Raw genomic sequence first — 18367 nt, 5'->3', positions numbered from 1 at the left:
TTTTTTTTTTTTTTTTTTTTTTTTTTTTTTTTTGCTGAGAGTTGGTTTGTGGCTTAACATATGGTCTATTTTAGAGAAGGATCCATGTGTTGCTGAGAAGAAGGGTTGTTTGCTCGATGATGGATGGAATACTCTATATGTGTCTGTTATGTCTAAATCATTGATTGTATTATTTAGTTCTATAGTTTCTTTGTTTAGTTTTTGTTTGGAAGATCTATCCAGTGGTGAGAGAGGTGTGTTAAGTCACCCACTATTGTTGTGTTGTAGTATATTTGATTCTTGAAATTAAGAAGGGTTTGTTTGATGTACATATTTGCTCCATTGTTTGGAGCATAAATATTTACGATTTTTATGTCTTGTTGATGTATAATTCCCTTAGGTACTATGAAGTGTACTTCTTTGTCCCTTCTGATTAATTTGTCTTGAAGTCCATTTTATCTAAGATGAGGATGGAAACCCTTGCTTGTTCATGCAATCCATGTGAGTAATGTTTTTTCCTATCCTTTCACCTTCAGTTTGTGAATGTCTTTGCTTATGAGGTGAGTTTCTTGGAGACAGCATATTGTTGGGTCTTGTTTTTTAATCCCAGCTGCCAGTCTATGTCTTTTGATTGATGTGTTTAGGCCATTTACATTCAAAGTTATTATTGAGATATGATTTGTTTTCCTGGTCATTTTGGTTTATTTCTAGTTTTTAATTTGAATTAATTTCTCCTTTGATTGAGCATTCCTTTAAATTTTTTTTTTAGTTGTAGATGGACACAATATTTTTAGTTTATTTATTTTTATGTGGTGTTGAGGATCAAACCCAGTGCCTCACACATGCAAGGCAGGTGTTCTAACACTGAGCAACAACCCCAGCCCTGATTGACTATTTCTGTAGTGTAGTTCCTTCCTTTGCCAGTTTTCCTTTTTTATTTTCATTTCCTCTTCATGGAATATTTTGTTGAAAATGTTCTGTAGTGCATTTTTTCTAGTTGTGAATTCTTTAAGTTTTGTTTATCAGGAAAGTTTTTATTTCATCTTCAAATCTGAAGCTTAATTTTACTGCGTATAGAATTCTTGGTTGGTATCCATCTTCTTTCAGAACTCGGTATATATTATTCCAGCACCTCCTAGCTTTGAGGGTCTGGGTTGAGAAATCAGCTGAGATCTGAACTAGTTTCCCCCTATACATAATCTGATATTTTTGTCTTTTAGCCTTTAAAAGTCTATCCTTATTCTGTATGTTAGACATTTTCATTTAAATGTGCCTTGGTGTGTCGAGATTTTAATAGGAATTGTGCTAAACTTGTATATCAGTTTGGGGAGAATTGACATCTGCTTTTGTTTCCTGCTTCTCCCCACTCAGCTTCACTCTGTGATTTGTCACATTTTTGTGTATCTTTGGATATTCCAGAATGTTATGTTGAAAACTGAACATTTTAGGTAAACTGTTGCAACAACTCTAGGTAGTGATTCTCTACCTCTCCTGGGCTTATTTTTGTTGTTTGATTGATGACTTGACTTAGCTATTTTTGAGAAGTACAAGCCTGTTTCCTTCCCAGAGGGCAGATTCCTGAGCATGTGCATGGTTACCTGGGATGCCATTGTATTTAGTAGGGCTCTTTTTCCTGTGTCTCTGTTCTTTGTTGAGATTTCCACCTGTGTTAGTATTATATGTAGCTGTTTGGCTCCACTAATTGCTAGAGATGCTGTGTTGTTTTGTGAGACTTAAATTGTTTCTGGTCTCATCCACTCAACTTTGGGCTGCTTTGAGGAATAGCTTTTGAGGTCAATCCTTGAAGTTTGTTTGGACCCCAAGAGGATTCTTCTTAGCTCTTTCTAAGTTGTTTCTGACAAACTTGGTTTATAGTATAACTTGTTACTTTAATAAAACTACCATACTTATGAAGTGCTTATCCACAAAATCTCCACAGTTTTCCCTGAGTACCCTTAGGCTTGAACTTTCCCACATTTTATATCAAATAAAGTAATTTTCTTTTGGAAATATCTGGAACTCTTTCTTCTTATGTATTATGCCGCAGTCTGGCTGGGCACAAATCATGAGCCACTGAAGCAGGAACAAACTTTATTTTTGAACTGCAGGAAAACATTTCACACAGCTCCCGGGGAATCCTCCCGAACGCCACACGGCTCTTCCAGGAACCCCCAGCCGGAAATATCTCTCCCGGAAATCCCTCCTCCTGCACTTCCCCAACCAATGGGAACTCTCGGGAAATCCCCACGAGAACTCTAAAATAGTGTGAGAACTCAAAAGTAGCGGCAGAGGCGGATAGTAATGCCTCGCCTGTCAATCAATACTGTTGGCAAAATGCCAGGGGCCATACAGACTCCGCCTTGGCTCTCAGCAGATTATCTCCCCCCTTGGGTACAATTTATGAGCCATTGCTCCAAAGTAGAAATTTAAAGACAGTGCCCCACTTCTCTTTCGGTGATGTCCTACTTTATGATAAAGGTACCAGGTGGGGAAGTAGTTTTTGATATTCTTGGCTTCCCTTTTCTGATGTAGAAGCTTCCTCCTTTTTAAAAAAATATTTTCAGTTGTAGATGGACACAATACCTTTATTTTATTTATTTTTATGTGGTGCTGAGGATCAAACCCAGTGCCTCACATGTGCGAGGCAAGTGCTCTACTACTGAGCCACAACCCTAGCCCAGAGCCTCCCTTCTTGAAGAAGCTGAGGGGAAGAATATCAGTGTGTAAGGATTCACCCTCCTGTACCTATGTACAATCATTATTGTATGGTGACAGCTGTGTGGAAAAAGGGACCCTCCAACATCTTTGCTTCATATACCAGGAATTTAGCTTCTGCATCTTAGAACTGGAAGAAATGAGAAATTCTGGCAGCCTGCCCTTTCTGGTGAGATTCCATATTCCTTGATAGGAGAAGAAAAAGAGCCCCCATCTTCTTAACCATATGGGGGAAGAAGGGAGCGGATTATTGCTGAAATTTCACAGGCTTTTACGATCATTATCAAGATTTTCTAGAATAAATGTGCAATGACTTCAGATGTAAAATGTGAAATTAGGCTAAATTTCATAGGTTAAAGACATGGTGCTGCACAAGACTACTTTTACTCTGATACCAGATGCAAAATTTGGGGATTCTCAGGGCTGATCAGTAGGTTAGAAATTTGTGGGTTCTTCCTACTCCATCAGGTTTGATAACTACCTAGATCAATCAAAAATCTTGGGAAGGTGCTTAGTTACAATTATATGTTTTTTGTAGTGAAGAGAATACAAACCAGGAAGAGACACATTGGGTGAAATCTGGGAGTATACTAAATATGAATTTTTTGGTGTTATCTTTTATGGAGATAGGCCACATCACCGTTATGGCACATGGAAGTGTAATAATATGGAGAGAGTAATGCTAACCAGGGAAACTCACTTAAGCTTCCCAGGTTGTCTAGAGTATTTTTATTGGGCTTTCATTATGCTGACTTTGGCCTTGAAATTGGTATGAACCTGTAGCTCTTGGAGTTCAGGTTGACATCATATGGCTCAAAGCCTTTTTTCAGATGCCTATTATACTACTCATATGTGATCTTTCTGAAATGACCATCCCCCATTTGAATCTTCTCATAGTATAAACTATCTAGGGGCCCAATGTGAGTCAATATGTTAACATAAACTCTGTGTGGTCCATGTGGCCCACCAGGAGTAATTCTTGTCAGAAAATTCCAAGAATTTACAGACTACCCTCCAAAACTGAGGACAAAGGCCAAAGTCCCCTATGACATTTCCAGAAACTTTTATATTTTTGAAAAATCAATTTGTACCATTTAGGATTATAGGGGAGTGGGTCTGTGGATCTTCTCATGTTATCATTTGGAAGTAGGACTTCCTGCTTTCTTTTGATTAATGTTTGCATGATGTATCAATTATTCCATCCTTTTATTTTCAGTTTGTCTATATCATTTGACATGAGTTTTTTGTAGAAAGTATATAGTTGGATCACATTTTAAAATCCACACTGCCAACTTCCTTTTAATTGGTATACTTAGATCATTTATTTACATTTAATAAAATTATTGGTATTTAGGGCTTAAGTATGTCATTTTATGCTTTTATAGTTGCTCTCCCTGTGTCTTCCTGTGGGTTACTTGACTTCTATTTAGAACTTTATTTACATTGTCTAGAGCATTTTTGAATGTGTCTTCTTTTTTTTAAATAATTTTTTTTAGTTGTACTTGGATACAAAAGCTTTGTTTTATTTATTTATTTTATGTGATGCTGAGGATCAAACCCAGGGCCTTGCACACGCTAGATGAGTGCTCTACAGCAGAGCCCCAGCCACAGGCCACGAATGTGTCTTCTTATATAGTCTTCTTAGTTGTTACCTTATTTATTTATCTAATAGTGTCTAATATTATCATCTTATCCTTAGGAGATTCATTTCAAGAAAAACCATGGATAATACCAGTTCTTCATACACACACACACACACACACACACACACATATACACACACACACCCTGAAACCTTACCACATTGTACCAGAATTAGTCTATTCCTCAGGTTTTATTCCCTGGTGTTTCCTTTGCATCACTACTTTTGCACTTTGGGGCCATTATTAATTATAAGGGTTATTTGAATACAACTGATACCAGGACAGTTTATCTAATAAACAGGATGACTACTAAATGATTAATGGATGGGTAATATATATGCATGGATACACTGGATGAAGGGATGATTCATGAGTGGCAAGAGCAGGATGGTGTAAGATTTCATCATACTATTCAGAACAACACAAACTTTACTTATGATTTTTTATTTCTAGAAATTTCCTTTTAGTATTTTCAGACCTCTGTGGATCATGGGTAACTGAAACCATGGAAAGTAAAACTCTGGTTAAGGGAGACTACAGTGTATACATAAACATCAGTCTACTGATGTTGCTTCTCAGTGTGATTGAAGTATAGAAACCTTATTTCCTTTTGTGTCTTTCTTCCCCCTGCCTTTATAATTGACTTAAGTATTTTCCCTCTATACATTTAGAATCACATCAGATAATACTACAATATTGTTTTATCAGAAAAATGCAATTCAGAAAAAACTCAAGAGGAAAAAGAAATTCCATTGTACTTGCTCTATGCTTTTTGCTTACCACACTTTTTTTTTCCTTCCCCATGTCCATGGATCTTTCTTTTTTCATTTCTTTCCTAATCAGAGGACTTGATTTAGCTATTCTTTTAGCATGTATTCTAGAAAACGTTCTTACTTTTCCTTCACTTGAGACTGTCTTGATTTCACCTTCTTGAAATATATTTTTGCTGGATATAGGATTGTGGATTGAATTTTTTTTTAAAGCACTTGATAAACATTGTGTTCCTCCCTTTTGGTCTCTGTGGTTTGTGATAAGAGATCTGTCATTTGAATTGTTTTTTTCCCTAAGGTTAGATTTTGTTTTTCTCTGGCCATTTTCAAGATTCTTTGTCTTTAGTTTTCAGCAGTTGAATTTCACTGTGTCTTGGCATGGATTTCTTTGTGTTTATCCTGTTTGGGATTTTTTAGCATCTTGAAGATTTATATCTCCTGACAGTTGGGAGTTTTCGGCTATTATATCTTTCAAATACTTTTTTAGCCATACTTTTCCTCTCCTTTCTATAGCATGAATGTTATATGTTTTGTTGTAGTCTCAATTGGTCCTTGAGGCTCTCTTTGTTTTTTCTATTGTTTACATTTTCTTTCATTTCTTTCCAGTCTATTTTCTGTCTGTTCTTCTAATTGGGTAATTTCTGGTTCACTGATTCTTTCCTTTACTCTGCTCCTTATCTGTTGTGCTTTTTATTTTTAGTTGTGTATTTTAGTTCTAAAATTTCCATTTGGTTCTTTTTATCTTCTAATTTTTTAATCAGACCACCTGTTTGCTTAGACTTTATATTTTCAATTGTATTTGCATATTTGTATTTGTTTGTTGAAGCATTTTTTTCATGGCTGTTTTAAAGTAAATTGTTAAGATTATTCTAATGTCTCTGACATCTCACTGTTGGCATCTATTAATTTCTCATTCACTTTGAGATCTCCATGGTTGTTGCTATGTCTAGTGATGTCTTTATTGAAACCTAAGCATATTCACATTATGAAAACTTGTATCTTATTTAAGCCTTCTGTTTTTACTGTTCTTGTTTTATTTTGCTTTTTGTGACCCACCTCAAGAAGGTAAAGTGAGGAGTTTCTCCTTGCGATTGCTGGTTGGAGGTACAAGTCCAGATTCCCCACTGTGTACCCACTGACACTCAAAGTGGGGTCTTCCTCATTACTGTTGGGTGGATTAGGGATTTGGGCCCCCTTCCACATTTTCTCCAGACACTACAGTGGGGTGACTTTTTCCCCACTAGTTCTGGCTCCCCTTAAAATCCTGTCCTGACATCCTTCTAGTGGAAAGGGGAAGGGATCACTCATTATTGCCAGGTGGGATTAGAAGTTTAGGCTCCGTAAGCGGTCTTTACCAACATTGCAGAGTGGGGATGAAAGTACCAGTGCCCTAAGTGGCTTTCTTTTGACATTTACTCCCACATTAGGGAAGTTGGAGCCTCAGTACAGCTTTGTGAAGGTGGAAGTCCCTCCCCATTCTGTGTTTTGGTGACACGAGTAAGAGTGGGACAGCAGGGTTTGTTTGTTTGTTTTTTGTCTGAATCAACATCATTTTGGTCAAAGTTTTCTGTCTTGCTAGTTTTCTCCTTTTCTTGTCCTTGGGGGAAATGCTGGAGAGTGATATTGGCCAAATTATATATATATATTGTTATATTCTGTGTATGTACAAATATGTAACAACAAATCCCATATTATGAACTACTATAATGCACCAGTAAAAATGTGAAAAAATTTTTTAAAAATGTTATTTTTATGACATTAAAAAAATTGGATAGTACTTAGTCTTTATATAATTTCAGTTCTTATTATTCATAATATTATGGAGTCTTTCATAAGTTTCCGAGTAACATATAGACTAATTTATAATTCATTGATAAATCTCAATTATGTCATATAAGAGAAATTGAAATTATGTGAGCTAAGATTTTTTATTCTAAAGCTGTGCTTAAAATTTTCTTTTATGCTAACCTAGTACTTGAAATTACTTTCTCACCACAACAACAACTATGAAAATAGCTAAGCATGTTGTTTTGACATCTTTCCCCAGGGGTGGTATCATAGTGAGACTTTTTTAAAAAATAACTTTTTCCTTCCTCTTATATCCATCTCTTCTATTACTATACAAGGGCAGACTCTGGTTCAGTGAACCTAGAAAACAGGTTTGAAATGAAGAGAGACACTTCATTTTCAGTTCAATGTTTTGATAGTTTCTCTTCATCATGGTATTAGAATATTTTAGGAATACAGATGTGAAGAATTTCTTTGGTGTATAGATATAATCAATAAAAGTTCTTGTTTTGTTGTTTATTTACTGATTGTAAAGGCAGTTGCATGTGTTGCTGTTATAGCCAGATGCCTGGATTCTGGTCCTAACACCTGCCGCTTACTGGTTATGACTTTCAGTAAGTCACACAACCTCTTTGTGCCTTAGCATCTTCAATTATAATGTAAGGATAATCATAGTCCCTCCTTCATAGGGTCATTGTGAGGGTTACTGAGCTAAATGTGCAAAGCATTTGAAACAAATCAGAGATCTAGTAAGGACTATATGAATTTTAGTTATAATTAGTATTATGGTTGTTACTGTTTTGTGAGCTGCTTGAAGATGTTGACTATAAAGAAATACTCAAAATCCTAGCACAGGAATTCTGTGGTGTAATTTTTTTGGTATTGGTGCAGTAACCTTGTCAGGTCATTTATGTCATATGGTAGACTTACATAATCTATATTTCAGTCTTCTTACAGTTTTAAGGAAACAGTCACTAATGGAGTGATCCATGAGAATGATCTCTAACAAACCACATTTTTACCCCATTTAAATAAACTAGTGCTTTAATAAGCTTTTATACTGCTGCAACTGAAAGACCCGACCAGAACAACAGTAGAGGAGGAAAAGTTTATTTGAGGGCTTGTGGTTTCAGAGGTCGTAGTTGATAGAAGGCCGGCTCCATTCCTCAGGGCTCAAGGTAAGGTTGAACATTGTGGGAGACGAGTGTGGTGAAGGGAGCCAGCTCACCTGGTGATCAGGAAGCAGAGAGAGACTCCATTTGCCAGGTAGAAATATATACCTGGTATATATATTTATATTTGGTATATATATTATATTTGGTATATATATTTATACCAAGTATATTTGGTATAAATATATATACCAAAGTCATGCCCCAATTCCCACTCCTCCAGCCACACCCCACCATTTCAGTTATCACTCTTAATCCCTGTAAGGGGATTAATTCCCTGATTGGGTTAAGACTCTCACAACTCAATCATTTCTCCTCTGAACCTTCTTGTTTTGTGTCATTTGGGAACTTTGGGGGGACACCTTACGTCCAAACCATAACAACTAATAATTGAAGATAACTATCTTCACAAGCTGCTCTCATATCATTTTCATTGCAACAGTTCTGTCTTTTTCAGTAAAAATACTTAAGAGTTCTGTCTTTATTGGAAAATATTGAGCCTTGAAAAAGGTACATGTGTCAGGAATGCCTGACTCCCCAATTAGCTCCCTAAACTATACTTAGGAGTTACTTATGAAGTACACTGTTCTGGTCAAGTCAAACTGTTTAACACAATTTCCCCTCATCTTTAATCTATATTTATGTCTTCTATTTGAAAACTGTTTCTAATCATAGAAATATGCTGAGTAGGTCTTTAGTGTATTTGCGGTGATAGTGGTGATTGACAGTCTCTTCATGTTCCTAATGTAAGCTTTAGATTATTTTCCCAGAAAGATACATGTTGGCATATATAGCCAAAATTTAACAGGTTATTATTTTCCTAACACATATCCATGGATCTCTGTTGGAATACCTGTGCCAGATCTACTCTTTGATTCATATCACTCACTTTGTATTCCAGATTTTCTTGTTAAAGAAAATTTCTGACCAAAGTATAAATCATTCTACTAGTGTAAGATTAAAAAAAAAAGATAGTTTATTTATTAACCCACATACTTATCCTTTGTTATTATAAACATTTTATTTTTCTCTTTTAAAGAAAAAATTAACATTTTAGCCCCATTTGAAAATTCTGAATATCTCGTTTCTCTGGCTAAGCTGTGTACACGTGGTTAGTAGAAGAAGCTTTCCAAAGATATTTCCCAGTTTCTTAGAAAAATTCAACAAAATTTTATTGCTGTTATTGTTGTTTGTTTTTAGGATTTTTGTTTGCTTATTTGTTTTGTGGTGGCGCTGGGGATTGAGCCCAGGATCCTTATGTGGGCTAAGCAAACATTCTATGATTGAGCTACATCCCCAGCCCTTGTTTTTATTTTTTTAAGGCAAATTTATCATTACTACTTCTTACATCTTACTTCTCCTGCCAATTGCATGAGGAACCATCTCTTTGAGGTACACTGGATACTCTGTCAGAGTCTCCAGCCAGGCTGTGCCCTGGGGTTCTGCCTTTAGTAGGCCAGGGCCAGACTAAGCACTCTTAGTACTATGCTAAGAAAAAGTCTTTGAGTATCTCACTGAAAAGTTCTTTCTCAGTAATTCTATTCATAAATATTCACCAAATTAATAACTTTTTGTAAATGATTATAGTAAGTATAGCAAAAAGAAAAAAGATGCCAATGAAATGTACAGATTGATGAAATCAGTGCTTTCATCCAACTCGGGATAAGAACAAGGTTAATTTCACCACTGATTCAAGCTATGCTTTTGAACACATTAAAATACATTATTTTAAAATTACAGCTTTATAGTTATGCATAGTAATTGGGTTCATTTTGACAAAATCATATATGGAAGGAATTTGATTTTAATCTCCAATTTCCCCTTTCCACCCCCACCATTCTTATTCTTCTTATCTACTTATCTTCCTTTTGCTTGTTTATTTATTTTTGATTGGTACTTTCTACATACATGTAAAGGTGAAATTCCCTTTGGTACATTTGTATATGCATATAACCTAATTTTGTTGAATTCATTCCATATTTCCTCCACTTTTCTATCCTTCCTACCTCTCTCTTGTTTTCCTTCTTCCACTCCACTGGTCTTCCCTATATATTTATGATATGTGGTCTACCCACCACCACCTTCTTCCCCCTCTTTTTGCTATAGCTTACACATTTGGTAGAAAATATTCATACCTTGATTTTCCAAGTCTGGGTTATTTTACTTAGCATGATGTTCTCAATTTCCATCCATTTACTGGCAAATGCTGTTATTTCATTCTTCTTTAGGACTGAGTAAAACTCCATTGTGCATATATACCACATTTTCTTGATCTGTTTATGTATTGATGGACTTCTGGGCTGATTCCATAATTTGGCTATTGTGTATTGTGCTGCTATGAGCATTGAAGTGGCTGTATTGTTAGAATAAGCTGATTTTAGTTCTTTTGGATAAATACCAAGAGTGGGATATGGTGGTTTCATCCCTAGTTTTTGTTGTTGTTGGTGGTGGTTTTTTTGAGGAATCTCCATATTGCTTTCCAGAGTGGTGGCACTAATTTGCAGTCCCACCAACAATGTATCAATGTACCTTTTCTACACATCTCATCAGTATTTATTATTTTTCGTGTTCTTGAGAATTTCCATTGCGACTGGAGTGAAATGAAATGTTAGTGTTGTTTTGATTTGCATTTCTGAGATTGCTAAAGATGCTAAACATTTTTCCATATATTTATTGTCCATTTGTGTGTCTTCTTTTGAGAAATCTGTTTAATTCATTTGCTCATTTATTGATTGGGTGGGTGGTTGTTTTTGTGTGTGTGTTGAGTTTTTCGACTTCTGTATATTCTGGATATTAATACCCTGTCAGAGGAACAGCTGGCAAAGATTTTTTTCCATTCTGTAAGCTCTCTCTTCATGCTCTTGTTTCTTTTGCTGTGCAGAAGCTTTTTAATTTGACAGCATCCACCTCAGTGATTCTTGGTTTTCTTTCCTGAGTATTAGGAGACTTGTTGATGAAATTGGTGCCTGCACCTATATGATGGAGTGTTGACCCTATGTTTTATTCTAGCAGTTGCATAGTTTCTGGTGTAATTCCTAAGTCTTTGATACATTGAGATTTGACTTTTGTGCAAGATGAGAGATCTAAATTCATTCTTTTGCTATCCGGTTTTTGTAGCACTATTTGTTAAAAAGGCTATCTTTTCTTCATCATACATTTTTGGCATCTTTGTCAAGTATCAGATGGCTGTAAGTATGTCTGTTTGTCTCTGTGTCTTCTGTTCTGTTCCATTGATGTTTGTGTCTGTTTTGATGTTGTTACCATGCTGTTTTTGTTACTATAGTTCTGTAGTATAATGTGAGATCATGCCTTCTCTATTGCTCTACTTGCTCAGAATTGCTTTGCCTATTCTGGGTCTCTTATTCTTCCAAATGAATTAAAGGACTTTTTTCCTAGTTCTATGAAGAATGTCATTGATATTTTGATGGGAATTGCATTGAATCTGTTTTGTAAGTACGTCTATTTGTCTATTTTGACATATCAGTTCTAACCATTCAAGAACATGGAGGGGTATTTCCATCTTCTAAGGTCTTCTTTGATTTCTTCCTTTCTTCAGTGTTCTATAGTTCTTATTGTAATCTCTCACCTCCTGGTTAGATTAATTTCCAGGGATTTTTTTTTTTAAACATTACTGTGAAGGGGATGTTTTCCTCATTTCTTTCTCAGCAGAACTGCTATTGGAGTATAGGAAAGCTACTGATTTCTGAGTGTTGATCTTGTATCCTGCTACTTTGCTGAGTTCATTTATCAGCTCTAGAAGTCTTCTGTTAGAATTTTTTTGTCTTCTAGATATAGGATCATGTCATAGCAAACAGATAGTTTGATTTCTTCTTTTTCTATTGTATCCCTTTCATTTTCTTCTCTTGCCTGATTGCTCTGGCTAGAGTTTTGAGAGCTATATTGAGTATTGGTTAGATCCTTGTCTTGTTCCTTACTTTAGAGGAAAGGCTTTCAGTTTTTCTCTGTTCAGTATGATGTTGATTTTGAGTTTGTTATATATAGCCTTTATGATGTTGAAGTAAGTTCCTCTAGTCCTGTTTTTTCCAGCATTTTTAACATAAATGACTGCTGGATTTTATCAAAGGCTTTTTCTGCATCTATTGAGATGATCATATGATTCTTGTTCTTAATTCTATTTAAGTGGTGAATTAAATTGATTTATTGATTTGTGTATGTTGAACCAATCTTGCATCCCTAGGATGAAGCCCACTTGATCATGGTGTATTTTCTTGATGTGTTTTTGAATGTGGTTTGCTATGTTTTATTAGGGATTTTTGCATCTGTGTTCATCAGGGTTAGTGGTCTGTAGTTTTCTTCCTGTTATGTGTCTTTATTTGGTTTTGGTATCACAGTGATATGTGCTCCATAGAATGTAAAATACAATCATTTCATTCACTTGTTCAGTAGTGATTTCTTATAGTTGCTGTTTCTTTCTAGTTTTACCTTCCAAGGTGATTCTGAGACTGACCTTTAAAAGAAACTTCTTGAAAACAGTGTACCAGTTTGACATTTTTTCATTGTATTGTTCTTAGCCGTTTCTTTTTTCAACTTAGCTTTCATAAAATTTTTCTTCGAATTTTGCATTATTGATTTTTTACTTCATAAACAGTATTTATGTGATTTTAAATTTAGGCAGAGCTAGGGATCCAGCAGCCTCAGCCAGAAGACTAGTTTGGCTGTGAGCTATGTGAGAAAGGGAAGCAGGTCTCATCAAATACCTGTTCCAGTGGATCCCAGCAATAGGGCAGCAGGAAGAGGATATTTTTGTAATTCACATCAGCCTACCAGTTAAACATCATGCTGAGGACAGATTCTGTCTTGTTTCTGATCTCCCTAGAGATCAGGGTGGTCCAGTGGGCTCCTTCTTGGATCTCTCACCCAACAATTGATCTCAAAGTGCCCTTGGGAGACAACAAGGCCCCTGCCATATGGCGCACACTGCCAGAGCTTGAGGAACCGATCAGGGCAAGTTTCAGGCTTGGAGTTTACTTTCTGAGTTGAGCCTTAGGTGTTTGGATATTAGATTTAGTTCCTTGCCTGTTCTTTTAGGGGGCCATTTAATGGAATAGTTAAGTGTCCATTCTCTAGAGACACATTGCCTAGAGTAACCATTCTAGCTTGCTGCTTATTATCTATATCCCTGTGGGTAAGTTGCCTAACATCTGTATGCTTCAGTTTTTTTCATCTCTAATATATAGGACTAAGAATGCCCATCTCATAGGGTGGTTGTGAGAATTAAATGAGATAACAAACAGTGCTGGTATTGTGTCTGCAGTGTAGCTGTGTACAGTGGTCACAAACCAAGGAGGGAGTATGAAAGGCAAAATCAGGAACAAAAGTAGGTATTGGGAGAATGGGCTTAGAACCTCTTCCAATAAGGGGTGAGTATAATGGGATGTAATAAGCCCAAGCAGGAGAATGCAGTGTTCAAAGTCCATGAGCAAAGCTGAGGTTAGAAAAACACAGACATTGGTGGTTACATAAGAGAAAAATCTATTCTAAACCGTGATTAAATAAAGGTAAGATAATAATGAATTATCATAGGGTGGCAATGACTTTAGAATTATTGAAACCTCTTTTGGTAGATGTGTGAAAAAAATATTTTGTCACGTATCCTAATAGAAATATAAATTGGCAAAATAAGTTAAAGGTCCCTAAATATGTATATACTAAATTACTCTTTGATTCTACTTTTAGGCCATTTTATTCTTGAACAGCAATTTAAATTTCTATAGGAATACTCGATAAATTATGACTAATCCAACACTATTACTGATATTCAAGTTGAAAATTACATAAAAGTTGACTGCAGACTCTCATAAATCCATGTATTTTTTATACTGTTTCTATGACCATTCTGTTAGAGTTGAGCTCCGTAGAAGGCAATCTTCCTTATTCACAGAGAAAAGTCATCTTGGGCTTTGCTGTATAGTAGGAGAACCTGAACTCTGTATGTGTCTTTATACTGTGATGTATGCCTCCCTTAAGTATTGAGAGAGCATTTTGTTGCTTTATAATATTGCTATTAGAAAGTCCAGTACATGTATGAAGACATGAATTGATGTGAACATACTTTTATATACAAACAGAGGTATGAAAAATTTTTCTATATGTGTAATAAGAATTGTGATGCATTCTGCTATCATGTATTTAAAAAATAAAGCCAATAAAAAAAGAAAGTCCATTACTGATATGTAATAATTATCCTGAAGTAATGTGGTTAAGTTTTTTGACCTCTTGAATTGAGTATATAAGTGAGAGTCATACCATTTAAGTAAGAATTATGTAAATGTATCCAGATAGTGAAAAAATTAATAATAATAGGTCTAAAAAATTCTAATAATGACATTTCACTTATCAAATTAGCAAATATTTTTTACAATGTTAATTGAAATATAATAAACTGTACACAATGTGTACAGTTTGATCAGTTTTGACATGTTTATAAACCTGTGAAGTGAGCACTTCCATTCCCTGAAACTTTCCTCATGCCTTTTGAAGTCTGTAACTCCTGCTAATACTATTCTCAGGCAATCTCAGTCTTACTTTCTGTCACAGTAAATAAGTGGCAAGGATTTTAAAAATTATAACATCTAATACCAAAATAGGAAACAAGGCACTTTCAGATATTTCTGTGAGAGTGCGAAATTGATACAAAGATTCCTTAAGGGCCTATTTTGAAAACTTATATTCCAATAAATTGTAAAATCTAGAAAATATTAACAAATTTCTAGACACATATGATTTATCCAAATTGAACCATGATGATATAGAAAAACTAAACAGACCAGTATCAAGTAAACAGACTGAAGCATTAATTAATAACTTCCCAACCTGAATGGAACCACCATTTGACCCAACTTTCCCACTCCTCGGTTTATACCCAAAGGACTTAAAAATAGCATACTAAACGGACACAGTCACATCAATGTTTATAGTAGCACAATTCACAATTGCTAAACTGTGGAAGCAACCTAGGTGCCCTTCAGTAGATGCATGGATTAAAAAATGTGGCATAGATACACAATGGAATATTACTCAGCAATAAAAGAGAATAAAATCATGGCATTTTCAGGTAAATGGATGGCATTGGAGAAGATAATGCTAAGTGAAGTTAGCTAATCCCCAAAAGCAAATGCCGAATGTTTTCTCTGATAGAAGGAGGCTGATTCATAGTGGGGTAGGGAGGGGGAGCATGGGAGGAATAGAGGAACTCTAGATAGGGCAGAGGTGTTGGAGGGAAAGAGAGGAGGCAGGGGATTAGCAAGGATGGTGGAATGTAATAGACATCATTATCCAACGTACATGTATGAAGACACGAATTGGTGTCAACTTGCTTTATATACAGCCAGAGATATGAAAAATTGTGTTGTATATGTGTAACAAGAATTTTAATGCATTCCACTGTCATTTATTTTAAAAAAATCAATTTAAATTTTTTTTTTTAAATAAGAGATTGATCTAGCCTTGGCAAAACTGTAGAATACAAAGCCTTTGTCTCTCCTTACCCCATGAACACACCAATTTAACAATAACTCATGGGCATATTCCCTTTGTAAGAAGCTCCTGTACCTCGGGCAAGCATGAAACCAGCTATATTGAAATAGGTAGGAAAACTGATAGAAGGAAAATATCCTTATACCAAAATCTCAGACTCTGGCACTGTGCCATATAGACAAGACAGCTTCCCCCACCCCCAGTACACACACAATCTTTAAGCTGCTCCCTGAGAAGGGAAAGAGATGTATCATACATCCAGTGCCCCAACTTTTCTGAGGGCTACCCAGAGGACTGGCTTCTGTTTAGCCTATCTTAGGGTACTGATGGCACATGGCATATTCTAGCTGCCTGAGTACAGTGATACCAGATGGTCACTATACCTACTCCCCCACCTCCAACTCAGCACAGAGGTGACAGTCGAAAAACTCTAGTGCACAGATTCTTGGGGAGATAAAGGGGTGCACCATATGTCCAATGACTCAGTTTATCTGGGGGCATCCTGAAGAAATTGGCTTCAGTCTTGCTTGTCTCTGAGTGTTGGTGGGAATGGCAGACTCTGCATACCTGGGGGTTGAAGAACAATGAAAAACAGGTTAGACTAACATAAAAGGTTAAAATGCACTGAGAATCTCTGACTGGACTGAGATTAGTGAGTTTTCTGCAGTACGTGGTCAGTCCCTGAAGACTAGGAGAGGTGACTCTTTTGTCCAAATGTGCAGACACCAACAGAGAGAAGCAAGGAAAATGAAAAAGATATTTTCTAAACAAGAGAATGAGATGTCTCAGGAAATTGATGCTAATGAAATGGAGATAATATGATTTACCTGATAGAGAATTCAAAATGACTCTCAAAGATGCTCAGATCAGTCAGGAGAGTAACTTATGAACAAAGTGCTAATTCCATCAGAGAACTTCAAACTTCAAGAAGTCCAAAATGGAAACCAAGAAGTTGAAGACTAAATAACTGAATTGAAAAAATCACCAGAGAGGTTTAACAGCTCACAAGTTTCAGCAAAAGCCATTGGGAAGAGTGAAATTATGGCATTTGCAGGTGAATGGATGGAGCTGAAGAATATCATGCTAAGCGAAATAAGCCAATGCCCCCAAACCAAAGGCGGAACATTTTCTCTGATATGTAGAAGCTAATTCACAATAAGCGGGGCTCGGGAAGAATAGAGGTACTTTGGATTAGGCAGAGGGGAGTGAAAAGAGGGGAGGAGGTTGGAGGTAGGAAGGATAGTGGAATGAATTGGATAGTATTACCCAGTGTGCATGTATGATTACATGACAGGTATGATACTACCTCATGTACAACCAGAAGAATGAGAAGTTATACTCCATTTATGTATGATGTGTCCAAATGCATTCTAATGATATGTATAACTAATTAGAACAAATAATAGTTTTTTAAAAAGACCATTGGGAATTAGGGGAGAATGGGCTGGCCTTTCAGGATTTCCCAAAATGTTAGCTGCTTTTAATATTATGAGGAATGCTTGTATATAAATTAACTTGGGAAATTCTGGGTTAAATCAGGTTGAATATATTTCTGTTCTGGGCTTCTTTGATTCTTTACTATGCTAATGTGCATTTTTAGTTCCCTTGAAAAGTGTGTGTGTGTGTGTGTGTGTGTGTGTGTGCGCACACACACACACACACACACGATGGCAAGGTGGCAGGGAGAGAGAATTCATTTGCATTATTTCCCAAATTTATTTATCATGGAACACCTTTTTTTGCAGACTCCTTTTTTTTTTTAAAGAGAGAGAGAGAGAGAGAATTTTTAATGTTTATTTTCTAGTTATCAGTGGACACAACATCTTTGTACGTGGTGCTGAGGATCGAACCCGGGCCGCACGCATGCCAGGCCAGCGCGCTACCGCTTGAGCCACATCCCCAGCCCCATTTTTCAGACTCCTTATAGAACACATTTCAGAAAATGAATGCTGTGGAGACAGCAGTGAAATCTTTCAGTGATTCTTACTGTAGCCCCCATGTGAAACAGCGGAGGTTTCAATTAGAAAGCTAATGGCAGGAGGGTGGGGTGGGGGTGAAAGCAAGGGCATTAAGTTGTATCTCCCAAGGCACATTCTCTAAAAGGGATGACTTTCATTAATTTTAAAAGATAATATGATTTGAGCTTAAACAGAAGGCATCAGAACAAGCAGTGTGAAATATGGCTTGAAACATCTCTGAGACAAATAGTAGTCAAAGCAAAGGGTGCCTCTGTGTTTAAACTCCTCTAATTGATGACATAGCATCTGTTTCGCTCCTTTCGCTTACAGTACCTTTCCATGGCCTGACTTGAACAAATGTACCAGATGATGAAGGGCAAATTCTAGAGATGTTGGAATGAACACTATAACTTCTTGGTTATAGGTGAATCAGAGGTAATTTCCAAAAGTATAAGTTGGGCAATACACATATAAATGGTGGTGTCATAATTAACTAAGCAAGATAGGGACAGTGTCAGTTTGGGAAGAGTATGCCCTTTCTGACATGTTCATGAGTTAGAATATTCTGTGGGTTATCCATGTGGAAAGGAGAGGACCAGTAGGCCATTGCATATATATAGGTTTGTGTCTCTGAAAATGTTTGGACTGGTATGGCCTTCATTTTATCTTTTGTACCTCAGTTGCTGCATATAATGGGGCAGTTCCTTTCTATTTATGAAACATAAAATATTGAACTTCAGGGTAAAGATACTGCATATATCCTATCTTCTTCCTCATTATATTTCCACACGTCAATTTCCCTTATTCTTCCATGGCTTTCCTACCACACATTAAGTTCCACTGAA

General features: G+C 36.2%; 1 protein-coding gene across 12 annotated transcripts in view; it reads left to right on the top strand.

The window, feature by feature from the left end:
- Positions 1-18367, top strand: part of Stau2 (staufen double-stranded RNA binding protein 2) — a 281161-nt gene that overhangs the window by 146478 nt on the left and 116316 nt on the right. The window lies entirely within an intron of this gene.

Source organism: Marmota marmota, unplaced genomic scaffold (genome assembly GCF_001458135.2).
Source record: "Marmota marmota marmota unplaced genomic scaffold, marMar, whole genome shotgun sequence".
NCBI classification, from domain to species: domain Eukaryota; kingdom Metazoa; phylum Chordata; class Mammalia; order Rodentia; family Sciuridae; genus Marmota; species Marmota marmota.
This window is presented reverse-complemented; position numbering and strand designations above follow the sequence as displayed.